Source organism: Saimiri boliviensis, chromosome 5 (genome assembly GCF_048565385.1).
Source record: "Saimiri boliviensis isolate mSaiBol1 chromosome 5, mSaiBol1.pri, whole genome shotgun sequence".
Classification (NCBI taxonomy): domain Eukaryota; kingdom Metazoa; phylum Chordata; class Mammalia; order Primates; family Cebidae; genus Saimiri; species Saimiri boliviensis.
Window position 1 is genome coordinate 61,652,792 of NC_133453.1, and position 24,018 is coordinate 61,676,809.

At 39.4% G+C, this 24,018-nt stretch overlaps 1 protein-coding gene across 13 annotated transcripts in view; it reads right to left on the minus strand.

Moving 5' to 3' along the window:
• Positions 1-24,018, minus strand: part of OSBPL6 (oxysterol binding protein like 6) — a 205,715-nt gene that overhangs the window by 120,824 nt on the left and 60,873 nt on the right. The gene's annotated exons all lie outside the window — the stretch shown is intronic.

The following is a 24,018-nucleotide window of genomic DNA, read 5'->3' on the forward strand; positions in this document are numbered from 1 at the left end:
AGTGAGAAATAAAACATTCATTATTTTCAGAAACATGATCAAAGTATAACAAGATATTTTATATATAAATGCTGATAAACTATATACACTAATAAACAAATTTGCTCAACACAAACATAATTTTCTCCACCTATCACAGTTCTATCATTTAGCCAATTTTTTCAGATTGTTTTTGTTTGCATATAACTTAGATCTAATCGACATTATATATCTGAGGGTAGGGAAAGTGTTTTCTTTCTTCGAAATTCAAAAGCCAAGCACAGGAAGGATCTGGCATTTATTAACCATTCAAAGATATTTTTTTCCCCAAATTAAACAGTACTGTTAATGCTGACAAAAATTCAGATCACTGATCATACAGCTAAGAATTCTGAGTAGAGGCTATTTAAAGGAATCTGAAATTTTATTACTCCCTTGACAACATCTGTGTGAAATCCAAAGAATAAATATCACAGAAACGGCTCAACAGTTCTATTATTCAATTGAATAAAATTTTATTTTAAAAAATTTTTAAAAATTTATTTTAAAAACTTCATTCAATTCCAAAGCACTATAAACATGCTTAGGACACATCCTAACCTTCTGAAAGGAGTATGCTCTAAAGAAAGAGTTAGAAAACTTTTTCTGTAAAGGTCCAGATCAGTAAATATTTTAGATTTTATGCAGTATACCTCTTGATGAAACTACTCAACTCTGCTGCTGTGGCAGGAAAGGAGCCATAGACAATATGTAACTGAACGAGCATGGCTGTGTTCCAGCAAAATGTTACTTAGAAAAAAGTGGTGGGTACCTACTGTAGTTTGCTGACCCCTGCCTAGCAGAGAATTCAGCTGTGGTGGCTTAATATGGTTTCACTGTTCTTGCTCCTCAATGCACATAACTCTGAAGAAGTGATTTAAAAAATTATTGTGAGAAAATGGGCTCCAAAAATAAAAATATCTCCACTTCTAGTGAAGTAATAAAAGAGAAAACAAAATGAAGAGGTTCTGAGGAAGCAGTGGATTCATGGAGACAAAGAGAAGTTCGGGGGAACTTATAAAGAGAATGTAAAGGTCGGCACAATGGCTCATGCCTGTAATCCCGGCACTTTGGGAAGCCAAGGCAGGTAGATCACTTGAGGTCAGGAGTTCGAGACCAGCCTGGCCAACATGGTGAAACCCCGCCTCTACTAAAAATACAAAAATTAGCTGGGCATGGTGGTGTGCACCTGTAATCCCAGCTTCTTGGGAGGCTGAAGCAGGAGAATCACTTGAACCCGGGAGGCAGAAGTTGCAGTGAGCCAATATCACGTGACTGCACTCCAGCCTGGGCAACAGAGCGAGCTTCTATCTCAAAAAAAAAAAAAAAAAAAAAAAAAGAATGTAAAATTTGATGATCTCTCAGATTACTGCTAAAACAACTCAATATTTATTCTAAGTAGAAATATTTAAAAATGTGACTCATGAAACCATTTCAGGGGATGCTCCAACCAATGCTTTTTAATTGAGAGAAAACTTCAGGGAAAGCTTAAACTATCACATAAAAATATTTAAGAACTGCATGAATCTTGACAGAATATTTTGCACGAGAGAGGCCCAGGGAACTGGAAAATTTATGAAAGTCTCAGATCATATTTCCCTCATGAATTATGATGATCATACTATATTTACTTGATATAGCAGGGGGGAAGTAGAAAATGCTACTTTTAAAGCTTACTAATCTATATTTAAATCTTTAAAAGTTAAAAACTATCTTAACTCAATTACATTTGCTTAACCATGCTATTGCTAATTTACCATTGAAAGTGACTTACTAGTTATGTGACCTTGTGAAAGTTACTTTACTTCTCTGTGCCTCAGGTTGCTTATCTGGAAAAAGTAGCTCTTTCAATGAATTGCCAGAGGATTAAGTAAATTAATGTACATAAAGTGTTCAGAACAGTCCGGCATAAGGAAGTGTTCAAATGCTACACTGCTGCGGCTGCTCCCCTGAGTCTCTTCTCCCCAAGTCAGCTTTACTGGTTCCTCCTTCCCCCCACCCTCGCCCTTTTTTCTCCCTTTGGCGTCTCCTGGGTGACCTTGTCTTGCTCTGAGGGCTTAAAACTACCATTTGCTGGAGACTGCTCAGTCTCCTCAACGCTGACCCCTTTTCCAGATTGCATTTCCAATTTCCTACTGTCCATTCCATTGAAATATATCAAGAGCACCCGAAACTCAGTGTGTTCAAAAATCAAACTCATTATTATTATTATTACTATTATCAGGACAGAGTCTCATTCACTCTCTCTTAGGCTGGAGTACAGTGGCACAATCTTGGCTCACTGCAACCTCTGCCTTCTGGGTTCAAGTGATTTTCCTGTCTCAGCCTCATAAGTAGCTGGGATTACAGGCGCCACCATGATGCCCAGCTTATTTTTTCAGTTTTAGTAGAGATGGGGTTTCACCATGTTGGCCAGGCTAATCTCAAACTCCTGACCTCAAGTGAGCCACCTGCCTCAGCCCCTTAAAGTGCTGGGATTATAGACGTGAGCTACCACACCCAGCCCCACTACCTTTCTACCCTTTTCCCTTTCCTTTCCTTGTGTTTCCTTAGTTAGTGACGTCATTATGTATCCTTAAATCATGCCAGAAAATACTTTTCCATTACCATTTCATTCCTGTGCTCCCAGTCATCATCTCCTCCAGGCCGTCTTTCATTGTCGTCGGAGTTATCGTTCTTAAAACATAGATTTGATCACATTATCCTCTTGCTCAATTACTCTCTATTGCTTGGGGAAAAGATCTATGAACCTAAGAGTACACTTCAGAGACTCCGGAAAGTGTCTGAAATTAAATATAAAAATTTGTGTGTCCTTGATTTAAAAAAACAAACAAACATGGAATCTGTCCTAGAAGACAATTATTCAACTGCTCAGCAGGGTAAAATCTGCAATTTAAGTTGATCCTAGTCACACTCCTATATCTGAAACATACTATTATGTGGACAACAAAAGGGATGTAAATATATTTCTGGTGTCTGGATATTGAAATATTGATTTGAAATTTCTTGTAGTCAAAGTTTCAACATTATAGATAATACATAGTCATAAATATGTAGACACACATTGTGTTTACTTAACTAAATCTAGGGACACCCTTACTGGTGTCTTTGGATTTGAATGAGATCAATGATAAAGACCTGAGGCCTGTGTTCAAATCCTGGTTCAGCCAATTACCAGTAATGTGACCTTGGGCAAGTTACATAGCTTCTGTTCTATGATTTGTGAAGATGGCAGGAGTAATAGTACCTGCCTTTTGGGATTATTTTGAGGACTAAGTTAGTTTATTATGTACAGTTTATTTATTAGTTTATGTATAGCACTTAAGACTACATAAGTGCTTGCTACTATTGTAATTATTTATTGAAAGCCAAGACTCAAGTTTGCAAGAGATAATCACAGAGCAAAAAAAATTGACCTAGCTCACATAAGCCTCAAGCTTTAATCAACTGAGTTAATTAGCCAGAGAATACTAATAAAGATGGCCCTTTTCACTAATGTTTTTATCAATTGAAAAGTGTTTCAAGTCTATCTGATAAAATTCTTTTACTAGCTTGCAATAACTAAAAATATCAGTTCAGAATATTTCCAAGGCAAACTATAGGTATACTAAAATAATTACTTTGAATAGAAAACAGCCAGAGCTGCTCTTCCCTGGGCAGCAAATCAATGGGCATCTCACTGCTTACCACGTGTCCAATGTGAAGGGGAAACGCTAAGTAGGAAATTGAGAAGAAAAAAAAAGAAGCTCAATCACTTAGCTTTCAAACAAGCTGGTGTCTTGATTGCCAGAGATATGGGGTATTAGGCATTAGCAACACACACCTGGCCAAAGCTGTGAAATGTAGATCCCAACATCATCAAATCTATGGACAAATCAAAATAAGTGCATGCTGTATGCCTTAGCTGATTTTCTCCGAGTGATATAGTTATGCGATATATTTGGGACTGCCTCTGTTGAAAGTTTTCAAAGCCAAAAAATGCTATTTTCACCCATACTATATATATCGCAGTTGTATAAACAGTATTATTTGTTCCCCAACAGACTCCCAAAAGGATCACTTTACTGTTTATTAATGGCATAGTAATCAGATCTTAGGTTAAAATACCTTTTATTTACTTATTTATCTTTTTTCTTGAGACAGGGTCTCACTTTGTCACCCAGGCTGGAGTGCAGTGGCACGATCTGAGCTCACTGCAACCTCGACCTCCCAGGCTCAAGCGATCCTCCCATCTCAGCTTCCCGAGTAGCTAGGAATACAGGCATGCACCACCATGCCTGGCTATTTTTTTGTCGAGATGGGGTTTCACCATGTTGTCCAGGCTGGTCTCGAACTGTGAATGTGAAGCTCTCATGATTCACCCACCTTGGTTTCCCGAAGTGCAGGGACTACAGGCATGTGCTACAGCACCCAGCCATGTTAAAATTCTTAAGTTAATATTGAAACTAGGGAAAGAGAGAATAAAGCCAAAATTCCTTCGCTTTACTAATAAAGATCCTCCATGATCTTACCTCAACTAACTTTCCACCTTACTCTTCCAGGATATACTTCTTAAAATCTTCAAGAAAATGAAATGTCTTATAATTCCCACAATCATATTCACTCTTTGCCCACTCTATGCATTTCCTCTACCTAGAACAGTCTTCCAATTATATCTCCAAAGTCCAAATCCCATCCTTTTCAGGCCCTGTCTGGATGACATGAAGCCATTCTCTGTGGCTCAGTGGAAGTAATTATCCAGGTTCTTAAACTTTCACAACTTTCACTCAGCACCTCTGGGACTTTCCTCAGTCCATCTTGATCAAAGTTATTGACACGTGTCTTTTCTTTTCAAGACTGGATGTTCTCTAAGGGCAATGTATTCAACTGCTCCATCTTTGTAGGCCAGCCTGCACCATGTGCACATACGTCCATGGCAGGTGATCATGGTTTTTGCTACAGTATTCATTATATACATTCTTTAAAGTAGAAACATGTTGGTCACATGCAAACTGAGGTCGAAATAAGGTTTAAACCAAATGGACAAATACATGCATTCAGATAAGTTTTGCTGAAGAAAGACTTCAGTTTAAAAGATATGCAATGAGACTTGTTTTCTTGTGAAGCAAGCTGAGAGAAAAGAATTGTAATGCTACTCCCAGGGCATTTACCAACTAGTGATCTGCCAAGAGCTACTAACAGTGCTGCATTAAAAGCTGACTTCCCATTCCTGTAACTGATAATATGCTTTAATATACTTCCAAGTTAGGTAAGTCATAAGATAGCTGACCCTGTCTTTCACCTGCTGCAAACTTATAACTCTGTTTGCCTCCGGGGCTTTGGATCAAGAACTCTCAAGACCTGTGTATACAGTGATCATTTCATCATCATCTCTTATATGCCTTTAATGCTAAATACCCAAGGACCAAAATGCAAAAATTAGAGAATCTGATACATAACAGAGCCCGCAAGTGCCAAGACAGGGTAAGACGAACAAAAGTATATCTAAACATTGGCAGTCTGATACTACTTGGGCAGAAGTTGACAAGTCCTAACATGGCACTTGGCACTATCTGAAATGCTTTTTGGATCTCAAAGTAGAGGCTGACTTCACTCTTATGTGAATCTCCAGGGCTGTGCTGATCGGCAAGTTCTTGCCAGACCACTGGACAGCTGCCCACTGTCTGCAGTCCTGTGTTTATAGTCGACATTTCTCTGCCTACTCAGTTCAAAAACTGTTACGTAAATGAGTTTCAATATTCACTCTTGGGCAAAAGCAATTTTCCTAAGCCTCAAATCCTGAAAGAACAGACAATCTAAGTCCTAAACCAGATGAATGAATAGAATTTTACAGAATAGTCTTGACTAAGTCGTGCTAATGGGAAATGTTCTGTTGGGTCCTCTATCTGTTAGGGCTTTCATATTGGTGACATCTGAACATCAGTCTAGAACATTATGTTTCTAGTATCTATTGGATTACTGGAATGGCAACTGAATCCTTGGGCAGGGAGCAGGAGATTCTAAGCGTTTTAACTGAGTCAATCTTTAAAATAACTATTATATTTATTCTTTAAAGTAGAAACATGTTGGCCACATGCAAACTGAGGTCAAAATAATGTTTAAAATTATTAAGAAATTAGGTAAACACTGTTAGTGGCACTACCATAAATTACACAATGTTTCTGAAATGATAAAATAGACCCTCAACAAGTCTAAGGTTTGTATACTCTTTATCATTTTTCCTATATAGCTTCACTGAATAACCTCAGCTCAATTTCTCTTGGTTTTGTATTTATGTATCCCTATTGTTAAGCAGCTGAATTTCTCTTGAATCAGTTCTTCAGCCTCCCAGTCTGCTTTGACAGAATTATTTCAAACTGCCCCATTTCTTAGGCCTCTTACTGTATCTCTCTTCATCTGCATTTCCATTTGGTTTCCACAGTGACTTGTTTGCTCATTACAGCACAACAAAATTTAACAACTAAATCAGGCATATTAGCATTCTTATGACTAAAGCTTCCTGTATTTAAATAGATCATATTGGCAGTAAAATTGAAACATTTTAAAATGCTGAGACAGTGAACAATGCCATCTATTACAATTCAAAGCTGTTATTCTGGAAATGTAATTTGATGTCATAGGCTGATTAAAAAAAAGAAAAACTGGATAGGGCAAACAAGGTAGACTATGTTATCACATAACCTCAATTTCCTTGAAACTGAGAGCTTCTTTTGGGCACAAGTGGACGTCTGTGGACTGTGTGAAGACAGCACAGGCTTTTGGAGTTAAACTGACTCAAATCCCAGTGTTGATGTTTTCTAACTTTGAAACCCTGGGCAGGTTACTTAGCCTATCTAACCCTCAGTTTCCTCATCTGTGAAATGGGGATTTGGCCCGATAAAACCTAGTTCAAGTTGCTTTTGAGATTATAGGTAAGGTGTTCAGGGCCTAGTACTGTAAACTTTCTAATCAGATCACCTAACAGTAGGTGAATATTTTTCTTTTTCAAAACCAAGACCAATGGATTATTCTAAAACTTCTATGTACATCACACTTTCTTCACACTAAAAAATTGCCATCTCTGGAGAAATTAGATCCCCAAATGATTAAAATGTTCATATCGAACATCCAACTTTTGTGAGGCTCAGAGAAATAAAGACCATGAATTTAGAAGTTCAAAGCACCACAAAGAACAGGTAGCTGTCATGCGGTGAGCGGCTCAGAGTCCGGTGTCTGGAACCACGTAGGTTCACATTCCTACTCTGCCGCTTTCTAGCTGTGTGACGTTGGAAAAGGTATGTCTCCTCTCCATTCCTTGGTTTCCCTATCTGTAAAATGGGGCTACTAAGAAAGTGCCCACCTCACAGAGTTGTAATGAAAATTGAACAACACTGACTGGTACATAGGAAGTACTCAATGTTACCTTTTATTATTCTTAAAGCAGCTTTCCCCAAAAGTCACATTGCACATATTTCCAGATTCAAATTATTCACAGTTATGCTTTATGATTCTCCCTGTTCATCCCTCTCCCCACAAAAAGAAAATAAGAGGTCATCTTTGATAAGGAAGCCAAATTAAAGAATTTAAGTTGTGCCTGACTGCCGTTCTCCGTGGCACACACCTGACCTGAGCCTACCCCCAACCCTGCTGCAGGGGCCCTATCACAGGCTCCCTCTTTACTAAGGGGCAGTCTACGAGCCTGACCCACTCAGGGAACAAAGAGAGGCTGTGGCCACTAACCCATACCTGGACCAGCCAGTGTGTTGTTGCCCGCCCTGCCTGACTTTCTTGGTTTTATTCCGCAGCAGTAGTAAAGCAAGAGTTACCGGCACAGAGCAGACTCTCAATTAAGTTGGGATGAATGACATGAACGTGACAAGTGATAAAGCTGGGAGCTTTGATTTCCATAAAGGCCAGAATTCAGCAACTGGCTGCAACTATGCTTTTCCCATATTTGCCTTCCTAAGTGATGGCCCTATCTCAGGATCCACTTGAATACTGATAGAATGCCTATATTGTGCCTGGCCCTGAGCATGTGGCAGTGAGAAATCTGATACTGTTTCTGCTCTCTGGAGCTACTGTGTAATATAACGAGGACCCGGAAGGGAGAGGCAGGGTTTGGAGTCTAGAAATATGAGTAAGCTAACACTGGGAAAAATTCATTCCCTGCCTCCCTTGGGTTGCAATGACGAGAGTCTTTATACATTTTAAATGAACACTACTGACACCTACAAAACAGTTAAGAATCCATATTTAAATTCTCTGACATTACTGGTGGGAACATAAATTGGTATGACCACTTGAGAAACATGTTTGACAACATTTTCTAAAGGTACAAATACTCTATGACCACCAATTCCACTTTATATACCCAAGAGAAGAGAGTGTTTATACCCATTAAAAGAAAAATTGTTCATACTAGCTTTATAAACATTCATGGTAGCCCCAAACTTAAACTAACCCAAATATTCATTAACAACAGAATACTGTGGGAGCTTCCAGGTTGGCAAACACAATGAGGTCCTGGAAGAGTGGCACACCTGAGGTGGGCATGGACACTCTACATGCCCTCCCTGCCTGTCCCCTGATGCCTTTCCCTATACCTCTCTTCTGGCTGTCTGTTCCTCAATTGTATCTTTTATAATAAACTGGTAAATGGTATTAAAGAGAAGTTATACGAGCAGAGAACTATACCATGGCTCATCAATACTGACACGCAAGAGAACAGGCCTATGCAAAGCGATAAGAACCAATCCAAAAAGCATACCCTCAGCACGAACACAAAGTTGCAGATTGAAGCTCAGTGCAGATACAATCATGCAGGAAGCACTGGAGGCCATCTTAGGACACTGGGGCAAAAAGTGGCAGGATGGATGCAACATGTTCAGGATGGAGGAAAAAAATGGGCAGGGGCATCACATGCTGCCATCTCTGAGCTCCCTGCCAACCCAGATGCAGGCCTGCCTCAATTCTCTGGTTAAATGTCTCTATTTTCTGAAAAAAAAAAAAAAAAAAAAAAAAAAAAAAGACAGAATATTGTGGAATAGTCATATGATGAATAATACACAGAAATGAAAAAGAATGAATGACTGATTCATGCAACAGCATGCAACAACATGGATGAATTTCAACATAAAAGAGGACTACTGCATAATTCCATTTATATGAAGTTCAAAGACAGGCTACAGTAATGTGTGCTGACAGCAATCAGAATGGCACTCCAAGGGAAGTATGGACTGAAGAAGTCATGAGAGAACTGTCCAATATGCTAAAAATGTTCTACATCTTCATCTAGAGGTGGTTTTGTGTATCCATATAGATACAAGAAGTAATTGTACTTACATTTAAGATATGTGTATTTTACTATAATTTTACCTTTTAGAAAATTTAAATAAGGGCCAGGTACAGTGGTTCATGCCTATAGCCTTAGCACTTTGGGAGGCTGAGGCAGACATATCACCTAAGATCAGGAGTTCGAGACCAGCCTGGCCAACATGGTGACACCTACCCCTACTAAAAATACAAAAATTAGCCAGGCTTGGTGGTATGCACCTGTAATCCCAGCTACTCTAGAGGCTGAGGCAGGGGAACCTGAGAGGTGGAGGTTGCAGTGAGCCGAGATCATGCCATTGCACTCCAGCCTTGGAGACAAGAGCAAAACTCTGTCTCAAAAAAAAAAAAAAAAAAAAAAAAAAAGATAAAAGAAAATTTAAATAAGCTAAAATCACCATATTTACTTTAAAACCTTTAGTGTTCTCCAGCCTTGAATCAGTCATTCATTCACTCACTCATTCATTCATCCCAGTATTTAGTCAACATCTACTACTATGGTAAGCACTGCAAGCCCAACATGCATGTTGTTCATCATTAGGAAGTATGGATATTAGCAGAGAAAATCACTTCACTGACAGCATCATTCATTTAGCAATAAATCACAAACAAATTTCTGACACCTCATCTGTTCCTTTTTTTTTTTTTTTTGCTATTACTTGACATTTTATATGTTGCTTATATTTACAGCTGCTCTCAATTTAAAATGTAAATTCCTTGGTTGTTCCAAACTTTTGTATGCTGTTAAATGCCTAGAGCAGTGTCTTACACACAGCAGGTATGTGACAATTTCACATTTAACATGTTACATCACAGTACTTTTCATGGCCTCAAGTTTTCTGGCCCATGTTCTTTTCCCTGGGTTTTCACTTTTCTCTGCTCCTGATGTAACCTGAAAATCACTTACTAGAATGATGTGTCTTATACTTACAAATATCCTACAAATAGAGTGTTAGATATAGCTTTTGTTATTTTCAGTTTTCTTTTAAGAACCCTTTGATCCTATAATAGAGCTTAAGAGTAAGGGAGAGTTAAAGTGGGGAAAGTAAAGAGATAATAGATAGACTCAGGTGATTGAAGAAAATGATAAGCCTTGTTTTTGTTTTTTTTTTTTTGAGATGGAGTTATACTCTTTCACCCAGGCTGGAGTGCAGTGACATGATCTTGGCTCATTGCAACCTCCGCCTCCCAGGTTCAAGCGATTCTCCTGCCTCAGCCTCCTGAATAGCTGGGACTAGAGGTATATGCCACCATGCCTGGCTAATTTTTATATTTTTAGTAGAGACGGGGTTTCACCATGTTGGCCAGGCTGGTCTTGAACTCCTGACATCAGGTGATCCACCTGCCTCGGCCTCCCAAAGTGCTGGGATAACAGGCATGAGCCACTGCATCTGGCCTAAACCTTGTTTTGACAGTTTGCAATGCACTGGCAAAAACAAAAAGAGCCATGTCTCTCTGGCTCCCCTCCCTACCCTGTTCAAGGCTCCACCTGACACCATCTGTATCAACATGCCCAGAAAACACCCTTGTGTACGAGACAGAGAATGCCAGTCTTATCTATCTCCTAGTATTTTTTTAAGTGCAACTCTTCTAAGGGTCACTAATGAGGAAAAGATTTGAAAGTACCAGGAAAAAGCTTGGATCCCCAAATCAAATGTAGTTAACAATAGTGATATTGCTCTCACAAATGGGGGCAAGATGAAAGAACTTTGAATTGCTTTAGTTTCTTACTTTTCTTTTCTGTGGTCTTGTTGTACATAGTGATTCTTGAAGCCACCTGTTATCACTGGAGGGAAGAGACTGTGAGGGGTGGTACTCTGAGGTCTCAGCCTCTCTCCATGTGCTAAGGCTTTGTGTTCATGTTCCTGCTGACCTGTGGCATCTGAGCAACTGAGTACCATCTGCTGCCTCACAAGAGCCATGCCCACCTTACAGACGGAGCAAGCTGATCGACCACAAGCCCTGTGGCTTCGCAGTAGAGCGTGCTGACATAACAGAATTGGCTTCTGTTTGGTTCTTTCACTGTTCAAAGGGAGAATCCCAAATGCTACAGTATTTCACTTTCTGTCCTCTTCTGAGACACCAGCTCACTGTAAATTATAAGGTTTCATCCTGGGGGCAATCACCATAAGTCATACTCCAAGTTGCAACAGGTCAATAAACAGCTGTACAGTTGGTGTTATCCTACCAAATTCAGAAACACACATATATGGGGCTCCAATAGTTCACTGGGCTTACTGCGGTCTTCTTGGTATTGAGACCAGCATCCCCAACAGGCCCTGTGAATCTCAGTGTGATCTTCCCCTGCTTCCTTCCTGGCCTCATCCCACACCATGTTATTCTTCCTCTTAATTCCTAAAGCACATTCTGTTTCCTTGGCCCGAAAAATACTTCTTTCCCTTTCCTTACCATCTAGTTAATCCCACTTCAGTCTAACTGTCAGTTCCCTGGGGAAGCATTCTCTGATCCTGCAGGCTGGGCCGGATCTCTCTGCTTTGCAGTCTCATAGCACCTGCATTTTTGTTTTAGCATTGATCACAGTTTGCAATTAGAGCTTTCTGTGATATATTTCAGGCATATGTTTTAATCCGCTAGTCTGTAAGCTTCTCAAAGCTACATGATGCTCAATAAACATCTGTAGAACAAAGCGGGGGAGGAATGAGAAAAGGAAGAAAGGAAAGAAAAGAGATAGAGAAGGAAAGGGGAGTGAGAGAGAAAGAAAATAAAAAATCAAAATTTATGAAGGTAGTGCCTGCTCCAGTCTTGTCAGATTTAGGCCAACGAGAGGGCCTTAATCTAACCCAGATTAGACTACCCACCTAAACGCTGCCATGCTTCCAAGAGCTGGAATAAATCTTCCCATTTAAAGCCACCACAAAAAAAAGAACCAGTAACCTCTAATATGCTGAGGGACAATTATTCAATCCTGGAACTGGAACTTGGAAAACAGCATGAATAAATTAAAGTATCCAGCTGGCAAGCTGGCCCATACCTGTAATCCTAACACTTTGAGAGGCTAAGGCAGAAGGATCACTTGAGCTCAGGAGTTTGAGACCAGCCTGGGCAATAGGGAGATCCTGTCTCTACAAAAAGTAAAAATAAATTAGCCAGGCCTGGTGGCACACACCTGTGGTTCCAGCTACTAAGGAAGTTGAGGTGGGAGAATCACTTGAGCCCAGAAGGTTGAGGCTGCAGTTAGCCATGCACCACTGTACTCCAGCCTAGGTGACAGAGCAGAAGCTATCTCAAAAAAAGAGACGTATCTTGTGTGGGCCAGGGGCAATGACTTACAACTATAATCTTAACACTTTGGGAGGCCAAGGCAGGAGGACTGCTTGAGGCCAGGAGTTAAAGAGTAGCCTGGGCAACATAGCAAGATTTCATTGCCACAAAAAGTAAAAAAAAAAAAAAAAAAAAAAAAAATCAGCCAGTACTAACTACTCAGGAGACTGAGGCAGAAGGATTGCTTCAGCCCAGGAGTTAGAGCCTGCAGAGGGCTATGATCATACCACTGTACTCTAGCCTCGGAAAAAGAGTGAGCCTCTGTCTCTTAAAAAAAGAAAAGAAAAACTATCCTGTGCAAATGTTTTGGGTGGTGTTCAGTCATTTTATAGAAACACACATGAATTTCTAATAAGACAACAATTAGTACCCTAAAAGAGTAAAATATTTAAAAAGTCACTGTGCCCCACTGACAATACTCTTGAGTTTTCACATTCCCTTTGAGGTCTATACAAATTATTCCCAATGTAAGGGCCAGGGACCCATTGGAGAATATACAGTTGTAAGGGGCCTGGAAATACACACACAGAGGAAGTACTGCCTGCAGACTGAATACATTAAAACCCAATTATTACCATGTTGAAGACCAGGAAATTTTGTTGCTGAAAAAGGTCCTCATACTCCAAAAAGTTCAGAGCTATGCAATTTAGAAATTAGTTATAATTGGTTCTGTTTCCTAGCACGAATGGAAGAGGTCCTCTTGTAAAATGGGCCGTTATCACTCTGTCTGAGTCAAAATTGTTTTCAACCTCATTAGGGAACTCACGAGACACGCAAGGTGCTGCAGTACCTAACCTGCGGCTTGGAGGAATATGGTCAATATTCAGGAATGAATGTTTCTGAATTGCTACAAGGTCTTTAAAGGAAATGATGCCATAAAAACTCACAGTGTTAGTGTGATAATGATCAGTTTGGACATTTATATTAGAGAATGATGCTTCAAATCAAGTAATTTCAAGGGACTTAATTTACTTTTTTTTCATGTTTTATGGGTTTTACTTTTTCCTAGTTAGATAATTTTCAGAACTGAGTGATATAACTGAAAGATCTTACTGGACAAAGCAATTGACATTCACCAAGGAAGGTAGGGTAGTGTCCCATAACATGGCCCCACTGTAGGTGACAAGGAAGAGAGGCCCCACCGCCAGACAGCTCCCTGAGCTTCATGTTAACATGCCACAGTCCCCTCTGTTGTTTATGAGGGCTATGGGTGGCCAAAAGAGCTAGCCAAACAGCAGAAAGAAGCTTCAGGGATCCTGAGGCAGTTTTTAAATTTATCATCATCATTTTAGAAAATACTGAGAATTTTCTATTTCACCTGTGTACACACACACACACGTGTACACAGTTGAGTATGGCATGAGCCATGAGAGAGAACGTTTTGTAGGCAGGAACCTGCCATGTCCCCAAGCACATGTTCACTGTCACAGAGAGAAGGGAGTGACTACCAATCATCCCAATACAGCAGAAAACCACACTTACCAGGAGTTAGATGTCTGGGTTTCTAGTCATGGTTCTGCTGCTTTGAGGTATGTCACTTTGTACAAGTAACTTACCATCTTTTGGTAAGAGGCTTGAACTCTTAATTTATAAACTAAGAATGCTAGGCTGCTAGAGGATTGCAAAGCTCCTTCCAGCTCTGATAGTCTATTCTTTTTTTTTGAGGCGGGTGGGGTGGGGTGGGGTAGGGCAGAGTTTCTCTCTTGTCATCCAGGCTGGAATGCAATGGTGCGATCTGGGCTAACTGCAATCTCTGCCTCCCGGGTTCAAGTGATGCTCCCGGCTCAGCCTCCTGAATAGCTGAGATTACAGGCATGTGCCACCACACCCAGCTAATTTTGTATTTTTAGTAGACACCACACCCATACAATTTTGTATTTTTATTTCACCATGTTGGTCAGGCTAGTCTCAAACTCCTGACCTTAGGTGATCCGCCCGCCTCAGCCTCCCAAAGTGCTAAGATTACAGGCGTGAGCCACCACACCTGGCCTTGACAGTCTATTCTATATGTGCTTTTGCCCAAGATCATGCTACCAACTTGCTTTTGCAGAAAACGGTTATGGAACTAATTCTTATTTCAGAACAGAAAAGATCCAGCATTAAAAAAACTTTTTTAATCTAATTTTTTCACCCATTTACATTATAAATTTGGAACTATAGCATTGAAAGACTGAGTCTAGAACTTCTTATGACAAGAATTAATGAAGTACCAGGAGAAGAGCACATTGAGTATTATATGGAATTTGGATGTACTTTTTCCAACTCTAAATTTCAACTCTATTTGATTCCTCGTCTCCATCCCATATTTACCCAAATTATTAATTCTTAGAAACAGTTTAAATAAGGTGAAGGAGATCTATATATATTGATATCTCCTAATTTTTTCATTAAATACTGGCCACTAGGATGATGAACATTGTTGCCTGTGTCCTAACATTGTACCTTTAAACAGTCACTTAGAAATGCAAGCATTCAGATTTCTCTCTTCCACCATTAATCCACTGGATCCCACAGCCCTAAAGAGGGAGACTATTAAGCTACTTTCTGTTGAAACATCAAAAGGAACTCTGCTCTTGCCACACTGCATTTTAGTGATGTCTGCTTTAAAATATTAGTATCTCTTCTTAAAAAATGAATATTAAGATTAAATAAACCCAATGACACTTCTGGTATCATTTATTTTGATCATAAAATCCCTGCCGTGGAGACAGATTTTGAATAATAAGAATGAAGTGGAGCTTGACTAACATTTTGTTACTACTAGAATGCCAGTAAATTTGCATTTTTGCCCATCAAAACCAATTCTCTTTTGCAATATTTATTATGGAAAATTTAATACTCAAACAAGTATTTAACATGTTAAACTGTTAAATATTTAACATACTTACTTCATTATTATACATACTTAATTTGAAAACTGACATACTTCTGAGACTGGCATTTTACACCTATATGGGCAAAGTTTTTCTAGCAAAGTAAAAAAATGTACCTCTACACTTAATTCTAAATTTTCCTATAAAATAAGTAAAATAATTCAGGTCTGCATCTCAAATGATAACATACATACTTACAATGTTTTGCCTTAGACATTCACTTTGTGCATGAACACATATATCCCTACCCTGCTTAATATAAAATGCTAGCCAAAAATGCCCTACACATTGCCTATCATTAAATAATAATAACAGCAATATTAAAGTTTAGGATCAGTAGGAGAAATCTGACAAAAATGGTGATATAGCTCTTGCTTGACTATAAAGGAAAACCAGAACCACTGTGGGCATGAGGGGCTTGTACCCAGCTAACCTTGTCTTGTATTCATACACTGACTATCTCATTTCTAGAGATAAAATCCCCTTTCCAAGAAAATGTTCAAAGTGAGAAAACAGTTGAAGGTCAACCAAAGTTGAAATTTGTTCAATACAAAATTATCCATTTGAGCTTCTATAATCTGTTTTCTGATCTCTTGACTTCACATAAGACACTTTGCGCCAAGGCCTCCAGCCATTTCTGTACTGAGGAAGCCAGTGACTAATAATATTAGAGTTTCACCTTTCTGAGTCCCTTCTTCACTCAGATATATTCAAATATAGCTTTTGTGAAAGGGAAAAGGAATAAGCAGAGAAACTGACTGTATAATATCTGAAGATCCCTTTGCAGTTCTCTTTTCTACAATTATAAAATTATATCCTTAGCTCCTTCTGTATTACCTATAGTCCTTGATCAGTTACCCTATACTTTTCTAACTAATCATAATTTTTTAGTTAGTTCTCTTATGTTTTTCTTCCTTAACTGCTTCATTCAATTATAACATTCCTGAGGAATAAACTGAGTTAATTCTTAGGTGTACAGGGTGATGTCTTACAAATGTATACAACTACATGACTCCACCCAGATCAAGGTACATAGAAGATTAACCTCCCAATCAAGAGTTCCTCAAAGAACCACCATTCCGATTTCTAACACCAAAGATTCCTTTTTTCCAGTTTTAAACTTTATATAGATAAGCATGGGTGGGGTCGTTTGTTTTGTTTCTGTTTTTGTTTTTGAGATGGAATCTCACACTATCACCCAGGCTGGAGTACAGTGGCATGATCTCTGTTCACTGCAACCTTCACCTCTCAGGTTCAAGTGATTCTCCTGCTTCAGCCTCCCGAGTAGATAGGATTACAGGTACCCACCACCACACTCGGATAATTTTTGCATTTTTAGTAGAGATGGGGTTTTACCATGTTGGCCAGGCTGGTCTCAAACTCCTGAACTCAGCTGATCCACACACCTCGGCCTCCCAAAGCGCTGGGACTAGAGATGAAAACTACTGCATCCGGCCTAAGCATCAGTTTTTAATCTGAAACATCCTAGTATCTGTCTACAGTGGGATGAAGAAGTGTATCAGTTTCATTGAGAACCAGGATTTTTGGCATGACAGAAAAGAAGTAAAGATATATACTAGTAAGTTTAAATTTTTAAAAAATCCCTTGTTATTTCCAATCTGAATTAGAAATATTAGCATGATCTCAAGAAGCAATTTACTTACAGGTAAAATTTCCTAATATTATCCTCTGAAAAGGCCTAGAAATAATGACTAGCCAAGTCATTATTTCACCACTCCTTGCACCCATATTTTATCTGGAAATACCATTTCCATCAGAAGGAAATACCATTTCTATCCTAGAGCTCCTTAGAAAGATGGCTGATCCCCCAATCCTAGCTCTTGTCTAGTAGGACCATGTTATAAATTAATAGAAAGACAGAGAAGATACACACATACATACACACACACACACACACACACACACAGAGAGAGAGAGAGAGAGAGAGAGAGAGAGAGAGATACAGAGAGACAGAGACGGAGAGAGAGAGTGAGCTTGGAAGCCAACGGCAAGGGCTCTCCTAGCCAAAAATGAGATAATTAGATAATCAAAAAGAATAATGACTATAATTGAATTGAAACATATCAAATATGTTTAAGTTTATATGGTTATGATGATCTTCTAAAAAAAAGAATTCATTGGTCACCTTTGGAGGCCAGCTAACCAACCCATCTTGAAACCGGTGAATAAAAGAAAAGAATAAAGAATTTATCCTGCTTTTCTATGACACATCATTAGCAGCAGGTAATTGGGGCCTTAACGTGGAACAGTTATTTTTTACCGAATCATTCCAATTAATGAAGAAGAATATTAGAATTAGATTACCATTTTGCACCTCCTAATGAATGAATGGAACCTCAGAATTATCAACCATTGCTGCTATGATTACCAAAGCCAGTCACATCCTCTCCAAGTTTCACACAGGGAAATAGATACCCCAGTATAGACTCAAACTTAATTCAAGTGGCAAAGGGAGGAAAGCCAAAGTTAATTTTACCATTTGGACTCTCTTTATTCCAGTAAGTTAAAGAAATTATGAGTAACTCAGCAATGTCAGCCTGTACACTTTCTTTGGAAATGAAACTGCTGCCTGTCAAAGAAGCCAGAAGCAGTTATAAATTAGTTCATTCCTGGGTTCACTGCTCTACTTAGAAGTATTTTCTACATAAACTCTTAGATGTTTCTTCCCTAAAAGCTAAAAGTAAGGGTAATTCTGACTTTTTTTGGTGGGGTGGGGGTTCTGTGCTCTCTTCCTCCAGCCTAAAATAGAGATAATTGAGTTAAAGAATTCAAAGAAAATTCCCTGAAGAAGAAAAACACATTTGGATCCAATTTGACTGTTGGGTCCTCACTGATTTCTTTTAAGTGAAATGAAATGTAAGCTCTGGGTACAGTAATTTAACCACTATTTTGATCATTTCTCTTCTACTTAATTAGCAAAACTGAACCATTAAGTAATCTCATTAAAAATGAAGAGACAGGTAAATGGCTTTCTGGATTTTACAATTATCAGCACTCGACCTTAAAAAGTCAGCACAATCTCAAATGGAATTCGATCAAAAGAGCTCCAAAGACTTGCTTTCCGTCATTCATTTGCCAGAAAATAAAATAACAAAAACATATATGCAGGAACACTTGGGAAAAATAGGGGGCAGGAGGGGTGGGGAACCATCTGTTATATTAGCAAGTGACTCAGCTAGCTACAGGCAAACTACTTCACAGTATGGCATCTCTTCCACTGAAAACCTTCAGAACAGAATCAGCTCTGTCACTGGAGAGGATGATGGATCCTTGATCAAGAAAACTGTTCGTCTCTCTATGTGAGCTCAAGCAATAATGAGAGGAAGCCAGAGCTTGGATTTTCTCAGAGTATCATTCAGAGAATTATTTTTCTGTAACTGAGTTTCGGCTATAGCTCCAGACTTAACAAATAGTATTAAATTCTAGATTAAAAAAAACTAGAACTTTACAGACATGAACCTGAATAAAAGAAGTGAGACATAAAAGAACACATACTGAGAGACTTGATTTATAAGAAGTTCAAGAACAAGCAAAAGTAGTCTCCAGTAGGAGGGAAAAAAAACCGGAGCAGCCCTGGTCTGGGGAGTTAAAAACAAAAGGGCATGAAGAAATTTTTTGGAGAGACAGAACTATTATGATAGGGATATGAGTTACATAGCTATCCATTTGTGAAGACTATAGCTAAGAGTAGTGCTTTAAGCATAGGTAAACTTTAAAAAAAATTTTTTTTTAAATCACCATCATTACCATCATGTGGGGCTAAGAGTTGGTGATAGTACACATGATATAAGAATGGCAGGATAGCAATAATTTTCGTGGCTGAGTGATGGGTACATGGGTGTATAGTATTGTTTACTCTATACATGTTTGACATTTTCCATGATGAAAAGTATTTTTAAAAAACTAAAGCTTGGCTAGGCGCAGTGAACACACCTGTAATCTCAGCCCTTTGGGAGGTCAAGGCAGGCAGATCACTTGAGTTCAGGAGTTTAAGACTGGTCAACATGGCAAAAACCCATCTCTACTAAACACAGAAAAATTAGCCAGGCATGGTAGCACACACCTGTAATCCTAGCTACTCAGGAGGCTGAAGCAGGAGAATCCCATGAACCAGGGAGACGGAGGCTACAGTGAGGCAAGATTATGCCACTGTACTCCAGCCTGGGTGATAGCATCTCAAAAAAACAAAAACAAAAACAAAACCAGAGCTGTAAGCCAGTGCAGTGGTTCACACCTATAATTCTAGCACTTTGGGAGGCTGCAGTAGGAGGATCACTTGAACTCAGGAGCTTGAGATCAGCCTGGGCAACACAGGTAGATCCTGGCTCTACAAATAATTTTTTAAAATCAACTGGGCATAGTGGTACACACCTGTGATCCCAGTTACTCGGGAGGCCGTGGCAGGAGGATCACTTGAGCACAGAGGTCAAGGCTGCAGTGATTGTGCCACTGCACTCCAGTTTGGGCAAGAGAGGAAAATCTGGTCTCAAAAAAAAGGAATAAAAAAAAATACAACTAGAACTTTAGTTACCTCTCCACCATTTAATAGCTATTGATTCACTGGGAAAGTCACAACCTTTCTGAACCTCAGTTTATTCATCTACAAACTAGAGATAATGACCCCTGCATATCTCCTTCAAAATAACTTTAGGTTATTGCTAAGTTACAAATAAGGCAATTGATATAAAAATAATTTCTAAACTGTGAAGTAATATGCAAATATAGCAGATTTGTAGTAATGAGGATTTGTAATTACTCATAGGCCACATTCCTTGTTAAAGAAATCATTAATATATTTCCTTACAACAGAAAAAGTTTATTCACTTTTTAATATTTCCTGCCTCCCCCAAAAAATAGTAATATAAGTAATATGACAGAAGTATGTATAATACAAATGTTATTTACATTTGGTTACAAAGTATACTATATGATTCATTTGGCATAACTTCCTAAAAATGCAAAAAGTTAGGCCCTTAAAAACTTTGTATCCTTGAACATACACAACTTGATGGTAAGAGAAGATGCCGAAAAGCATGTTCTAGAAGGAAGTTTGTTTAATAATTTAAATGATCTGGATAATTCACATGTTTATAATTGAGAATCAACTATCATAAAACTGATTGAAGCTTGACCATCCAAAATAATGTTCATGGGTTTATATAAAATTACATTAGGGGTAACAGACATTAAATTCTTTTTTTTTTTTTTTTTTTTTTGAGACGGAGTTTTCGCTCTCGTTACCCAGGCTGGAGTGCAATGGTGCGATCTCGGCTCACCGCAACCTCCGCCTCCTGGGTTCAGGCAATTCTCCTACCTCAGCCTCCTGAGTAGCTGGGATTACAGGCACGCTCCACCATGCCCAGCTAATTTTTTGTATTTTTAGTAGAGACGGGGTTTCACCATGTTGACCAGGATGGTCACGATCTCTTGACCTCGTGATCCACCCGCCTCGGCCTCCCAAAGTGCTGGGATTACAGGCTTGAGCCACTGCGCCCGGCCGACATTAAATTCTTAATGGGAATTGATTGCACTTAGAAATTGGAAAGCTAGATATTTGGCCTTCCAATGCTAAGGCATATATATATATATTCAACTCAAGGAAGTCTGGTTAAAAGTAGACATGTGGACCATTAAAATTTTTTTTTTAACTTGTCTGTTAGGCTTAGTCAGGTGACACTATCCACAAAAAACAAGTCATATCGAGAGAGAGAGAGAGAGAAAGAGAGAGAGAGAGAGAGAGAGAGAGAGAGACAGAGACAGAGAGAGAGAGAGATAGAGATAGAGAGAGAGAGAGAGAGAGAGTGTGTGTGTGTGTGTGTGTGTGTGTTGCGCGTGTAATTCTGCTGTAACGTTCTGGTCTAATCCCCAGGAGTCAGGGGAAAAGACAAATAGGTTGGCCTGGTGCCGTAGGTGGCCCAGGTTTCAAAGTGAGTAGGAATGCTAGAACGCTGTTTTAAATAAGCACATTATGGTTCAAATACATACTTAAAAGAAAATCACTTAAAGAAATTATTTTGCATTGATTTTATCTTCAAAAAATAGATGTGTGTAAATGCCTACTTGCAGTGCTCCAGAAATTCTTAAGATCTGGCTTTAGGGAACACATGCCATTCATTTCAGCTCTGCCATGAAATGACCCGGTGAACTCCTCAGGCTGCCTCAGACGCCACAACCACTCTTTTCCACATGACTTCCCTGAGAAGCACTGGCTAAACCTACCAACTGCTGGGTTTCAGGAGCTGCCTAAGGAAGACCATCTGAGCTGCTATTTATGCAATTACTAAACAAAAACATGCCTGCAACTGCCTACTTCCTCTTCCTTTGTTATGGTAGAGCATACTACACAATGCCATAGCAAAGGGGCTGGTCCCTTCGAGATAAATCAAGTCTCTAAGCTAAAGCCCCCACTCCAGCCATATCACCCTTTTAGCAAAATCTTCACAATCTAATTCTACAAAATACCAAAGCTATGTCCTAAGTCGTATTCCTCCTTGCAGTCTAACATATCCTATCCATGGAAAGGGTCTTTTTTCTAAGGGACTGTGCAGCTTTCTCTAACCACCAACTTGTTTTTTTCTAATTCATCACAGAACTGCACAGCTTTTCTACCATCAAAGAAAGCTTCGGTATCAGCCCAGAAAACCACATGCCTGCTCATCCACATGATCCACCAAGCCAAGAGAGTAGACACCTAAGAGGAGCTGAGCTTCTCGCCTGTTTGCCCCTGACTTCCATTTGCCCCTGGGCCCCAGCACAGAAATCAGTCATCAAGGTCAAACCACAGATCTTGTGAATACTAAAGCTTGAATGGATTCCAAGGATTCTGGACCAAATGTTTTCTTCCAAGGTCGTTTGTAAATTCCAACGTTCTAACATTCAGAAAGAAACAGTGTAAACTGTGAAAACAGAAACTGAATGAGAAAAGTGAGTTGGAAAGGAAGCTCTCCAGGATTCGGAATTGAATCATTCTGTCATTCTCCTCCCACAAATCAGTGTATTTTACCAATTTTGTTCCCAACATTCCTCTAAACCCAAACCCTGATTTCCCACACCGATATAAAGGAAGTCAAGGTGAGAGATTAGGAACTGGTCTGTAAGAATTAAAGACCAGCTCTGCAGTACCCAACTGCTGAATCAATGGAGCAAAACCCTTAAGGAGTCTCAGCCGGTGGAGGACAAAGGTATTGATACCAGAGAAGTACCTGATATAGTTTGGCTGGTCCCCATCCAAATCTCATCTTGAATTGTAATTCCCATAATCCCCATGTGTCATGGGAGGGACCCAGTCAAAGGTAAGTGAATCACTGGGGAGGGTTTTTCCTGTGCTATTCTGAATAAGGCATACAAAAACTGCCCGTTTTATAAAAGGGCAGTTCCACTGCACATGCTTTGTTTGTTTGCTTGTTTTGAGTCTTGCCTTATCATCTGGCCAGGCTTGTGCAGCACCACAGTCTCAGCTCACTGCAACCTCTGCCTCCCAGGTTCAAGTGATTTTCCTGTCTCAGCCTCCCAAGTAGCTGGGACTACAGGCATGCACTACCACACCTGGCTAATTTTTGTATTTTTAGTAGAGACGGGGTTTCGCCACATTGGCCTGGCTGGTCTTGAACTCTTGACCTCATGTGATCTGCCCCCCTCGGCCTCCCAAAGTTCTAGGATTACAGGCATGAGCCGCCACTCCTAGACTGCACATGCTTTCTTGCCTGCTGCCATGTAAGAGGTGACTTTGCTCCTCATTCACCTTCCGCCATGGTTGTGGGGCCTCCCCAGCCATGTGAAACTGTGAGTCCATTAAACCTCTTTCCTTTATAAGCTACCAGTCTTGGGTATGTATTTATTAGCAGCATGAGAACAGATTAATATGCTACCTCCTTGAGAATTTCTGTTTCAGAAAACACCAGTGAATGAGTAGAATAAAACAACAGGCCCCAGAGCTTTTCACAGTCACTTCGGGGCACTGTTTAAAAATACTACTTCCTACTTTCTGGCATTTTAAGTAAGTTCTCCAGGTGGGTGCTAGGATTTGGAAACTAGTGCATTCTACTAGCCACCACTAGCCTGTCTTTCTCAATTTTATCTTGTGTGCCCCCAGAAGGAGTGCCAAATAAAATACAGGACACCTGGTTAAATTTGAATGTCAAATAAATAAGGAGCCATTTTTAAGTATATGTTTCAAATATTGTAATACTAAACAATTCCTTATCTGATATTCAAATGTAATTCTGGTATCTGTCTTAGGCTGCTTTCTGTTGCTTATAATAGAATACCTGAAACTGGGTAATTTATAAGAAAAAAGAATTTTTTTTTTTATTTTATTTTATTTTTGAGACAGAGTCTTGCACTGTTGCCCGTGCTGGAGTGCAATGGCATGATCTCAGCTCACTGCAACTTCCACCTCCTAGGTTCAAGTGATTCTCCTGCCTAGCCTCCCAAGTAACTGGGATTACAGGTGCCCGCCACCACACCCGGCTAATTTTTTGTATTTTTAGTAGAGACAGGGTTTCATTATGTTGGC